The sequence below is a fragment of the Etheostoma spectabile genome, unplaced genomic scaffold, assembly GCF_008692095.1.
Source record: "Etheostoma spectabile isolate EspeVRDwgs_2016 unplaced genomic scaffold, UIUC_Espe_1.0 scaffold317, whole genome shotgun sequence".
In the NCBI taxonomy this organism is placed as follows: Eukaryota; Metazoa; Chordata; class Actinopteri; order Perciformes; family Percidae; genus Etheostoma; species Etheostoma spectabile.
The window spans coordinates 222,881-227,308 of record NW_022605584.1 but is presented as its reverse complement, the minus strand read 5'-3'; the positions used below and the strand labels follow the sequence as shown (position 1 = coordinate 227,308).

At 46.7% G+C, this 4,428-nt stretch overlaps 1 protein-coding gene and 1 long non-coding RNA gene across 4 annotated transcripts in view; one reads left to right on the top strand and one right to left on the bottom strand.

The window, feature by feature from the left end:
• Positions 1-3,046, top strand: part of LOC116686155 (uncharacterized) — a 20,216-nt gene extending 17,170 nt beyond the window's left edge. Inside the window, exon 4 of the long non-coding RNA XR_004331163.1 lies at positions 3,037-3,046. This is a non-coding gene — a long non-coding RNA (uncharacterized LOC116686155). The remainder of the gene's footprint in view (positions 1-3,036) is intronic.
• nap1l1 (nucleosome assembly protein 1-like 1) overlaps positions 1-3,303 on the bottom strand; it is a 19,351-nt gene extending 16,048 nt beyond the window's left edge. For all 3 annotated transcript variants that reach the window (XM_032511123.1, XM_032511121.1, XM_032511122.1), the window contains exon 1: positions 3,155-3,303. The gene's annotated coding sequence lies outside the window, so the exon portion shown is untranslated. The remainder of the gene's footprint in view (positions 1-3,154) is intronic.
• Between the last annotated feature and the right edge of the window lie 1,125 nt (positions 3,304-4,428).

Here is a 4,428-nt window from a genome sequence, read left to right as displayed (position 1 = left end):
ACTGGTTGGACAGTATAAAGAGAACAGGACATGTACTGGTTGGACAGTATAAAGACAAGAGAACAGGACATGTACTGGTTGGACATTATAAAGACAACAGGACATGTATTGGTTGGACAGTATAAAGACAACAGGACATGTACTGGTTGGACAGTATAAAGACAACAGGACATGTACTGGTTGGACAGTATAAAGACAACAGGACATGTACTGGTTGGACAGTATAAAGACAACAGGACATGTACTGGTTGGACAGTATAAAGACAACAGGACATGTACTGGTTGGACAGTTATAAGAGAACAGGACAGTACTGGTTGGACAGTATAAGACAACAGGACATGTACTGGTTGGACAGTATAAGACACAGGACATGTACTGGGTTGGACAGTATAAAGACAACAGGACATGTATGGTTGGACAGTATAAGACAACAGGACATGACTGGTTGGACAGTTAAAAGACACAGGACATGTACTGGTTGGACAGTATAAAGAGAACAGGACATGTACTGGTTGGACAGTATAAAGACAACAGGACATGTACTGGTTGGACAGTATAAAGACAACAGGACATGTACTGGTTGGACAGTATAACATGATCATTAGAGTTTCAAGAGAGCTCTAACCCAACTGAGCCACACACCCAACGGACGGGACGCAGCGCTGCACAAGATACTGCATACTTATCGCGACATTTGACATATTGTGCTAATGAAAGGATGTCTAAAATTTCCTTCGAGATGAATAAAGTATCTATCGATATACGGTGCACCTCTCCATATAATAGTGCACAACGTGATATTGCGATGGCGATATTATATTGAGTCCGAATATCTTGCACCCCGGAGAAAACTGAGTGAGATGCAGCAGAGCCAGAGGACAAAGGTAGTCCATTTCCTCCTTACCTCCATGAGGAACTGAACTACGGAAGCCCTAGATGTGTCCATGTTCTCCCCAGAGATGTTATACTGTGACATTAATGGGCCTAAATCTATTTAATATTCGTAATGTTTCACACCTTTTCCTTTTTACAGGTGGAAAATATGAGTGATACCTATTTCTACCAACCAGAATTTCACACCAACCTACTGAGACTCATTCCAGTAGGTACCAACCATCGCTTGAGTCCTGATCCTGGTCTTTCGCTGTCCCCTCCCTGCCGCCTTGCCATGCTGTCAAGTCGTTAATTACATTCACCCGTCACCCCGGGGGTAAATCAGCCCTTATTAGATGGGCAAACTTTAACTAACAGCTGCACAGCTGGAGTCACGTGATCAGAAAAATCTGCCACTGAAATGAGTTTTAATAGAGAGTTAACGATTCAAACCCCCCCAAAAAATTCTCTAAATGAGCACAACGTAGCCTCTGATCAAAGCCATCATATCAACACCATTGCTCTTTATATTAGCTGGCCTACATTCAGCTAAAGCAGCAAGATGATTCAGCTATAGAGCTGACGTGACAGTTCACTGAGCTCAGAACAAAGTCACGTGGCAGATCAAATTCTTCCATACGGGATAACTGATGAAGAGGACGGTGTTGACTCTGATTTGTGGCTTTTATAATGTCCCATTTCTCAATAGAAAGCTGCATTAGGTCATTTAAAAAATTAAACATATAGACTGTAAAGCTTTCACTTTTTAGTCAAGAATGGACCAAACGAACCAAGGCACAGCCTGAAGTAAAAGCACATATGCCACATATCACACTACAATATCTAAAGTAAGATGACACCCACTCACTCAGCCACCTTGTATACTCCAGTATGCCAAATTATTGATGGGAAAGTACAGTAGAAAGCTTTCAACAGCCGCATGCGTCTCACATGTACTGCTGTTGTGCAAAACACGTTAGGGTGTATACTTATTTTTAATGGGGAAAAAAAGAACCGCAGGTAAATGCAATTAGGACAAACTGAAAGATTTTCAATTAAAGCAGATTATGCGTGCAAGGTGCTATGATTGGTTATGTCACGTGTTCCTGTTCCTATAATAATACCTGTCCATGTTATCTCCATGCAACGTTGTCACTGCAACAAATCATGACCACTCATCTGATGACTCAGGATTTTAGACATCTGATGTGTTTGGCAAACGTTACAGTTTTAATTTAAGTGGTATTGAGTTCCTGATGTTACTGCAAGTAGACATTTTATTCACATCAGCCCTGCCACCGCCGGCCAACATGCATGTTCCCAATGTGAACTAACTTCGCGTGTGGCCCAGCAGCCCGACCAACCAGAGCTTTTTCTTTCTGCGAGCCTTTACTAATCCTGCCCGGCGACCACGTGTTGAATGCCCCGTTCCTGACTGACAGAGCCCCTGCTGGGTGCCCGCCCGCCCGCTCACTCAGTCGAGTCAAACGAAAAGTTAAAAACCAAGCGGGCCTGCCAGCCGGTCTTCACGTTTTCCGACCGACGTCAAACAACAAGCCGCTTCCTCCCGTGAGGAGCCGACCCCCGGGCTACTGCCGTGCTAACTTTAGCCGGCCTGCCCGCTCGTCCCCGCACCGCCTCGCTGGGTCGGGCTACTTAAGCTAGCTAGCTCGTGAGCCGCTAGCTTGGTGCGCACTACTCTGGCTGAGCGAGTGGGACGAGCATCGTCGCGAGACACGGAGCCGTGGCGCGAGGACAGCCCGGTAGGAAGCGGTGCCGACGCTCCGGTGCCGCGCAGCAGCTTCCGTTACGTAATAATACGGACTCTCCGGTTAGACAAAGCGCCGCGCGCCGCGTTGTTAAAGTCCAGACAAACAGCCACAGTTCCCCACCCCGGGTAACGTTATCCTCCTCCAAAAAATAAGGTCAAGTCCCCAAATACAAGAAACAAGACACGTGTCAACAAATGTGGAAAAACGCCGATAGTTACCCGACGTCGTGCCGCTTCTATGAACGCAATGACTGCCGTAGCCCTCCCGGGTAAACGGACATACCCGTTAACCGTTGTTTTATTATTTTTTTAATCCCGTGTAACGTTAACGCACATCATGGTGGAGCCAGGCTCAATGGCTGCTGCCGCTGTCTGACTAGCATTAGCAGAGCGGACCAGTCTCCTCGGCCCGCTGTTAATTCATTGAAGCAGAAGTGAAATGGAGGTAGTGAACGACGCCTGAGCTCGGGGCGTTGGCGCCGGACCCCCTTGCGGGTCCCGGGTCTTACCTTGGCTGTGGGTCCGGAGGCTGGACTGGAGAAGCGGCGCTGCGCTGCGTACAGGTCCCGGGGAAGAAAGACACTCCGCTCCGATGGCGGTAAAAGGGAGCGAGATCCCGCCGCCCGCGCTCATATACATCCGACGTCATCACGTAAACCGGCAGTCACCGAGGCAACGCTGTTCGTGGGAGGGGCGGCGGCGAGGGTGCCCCTGTAGGGGGGGGGGGGGCAGGGTGTACAGGATCATCACCATCACCACCATCTTCTTCTTCTCACAATTTTATTAAAGACTCCATCTTATCATTATAATCAAATGCCCCGCTTCATCATCATCTTCATCATCATCAATTTCCTCACCAGTTCATTCTTAACCATCATCAACAGTAGCACAGTCATCTTCATCTTCATCATCACTGGCTGATACAAACCCTCATCATCCTCATCATCCACCTGCTCCTGGCTAGAGCAGTAGCACATCTTCATCATCACTAGCTGATACAAACCCTCATCATCCTCATCATCCACCTGCTCCTGGCTAGAGCAGTAGCACATCTTCATCATCACTAGCTGATACAAACCCTCATCATCATCATCATCATCATCATCACCAATAGCCAGCAACAGCAGCTCTATCCTCCTCATCATCAACCTGCTCCTGGCTAGAGCAGTAGCACATCTTCATCTTCATCATCACTGGCTGATACAAACCCTCATCATCATCATCATCATCATCATCCTCATCATCATCATCATCACCAATAGCCAGCAACAGCAGCTCTATCCTCCTCATCATCCACCTGCTCCTGGCTAGAGCAGTAGCACATCTTCATCTTCATCATCACTGGCTGATACAAACCCTCATCATCATCATCATCATCATCATCATCATCACATCATCATCACCAATAGCCAGCAACAGCAGCTCTATCCTCCTCATCATCCACCTGCTCCTGGCTAGAGCAGTAGCACATCTTCATCTTCATCATCACTAGCTGATACAAACCCTCATCATCATCATCATCATCATCATCATCATCCTCATCTTTACTTTCATCAGCAATAGCAGCATCATTTCCATCATCATCATCATCATCATCGTTGTGCAATAAACTTCCATTTAAGGGGACATTTAAGGAGAACACATTTCTAGTTCTATGTATAATTTTATTACGTTCATTATTTTGTATTTCGTCATGTATTGCATGTCTGACACGGGGAAGAATCCTCTTCCTTGGGTGTCTTCCATCGTTCCCCCGTTAAAGGATTTTTTTTTTTGGGGGGGG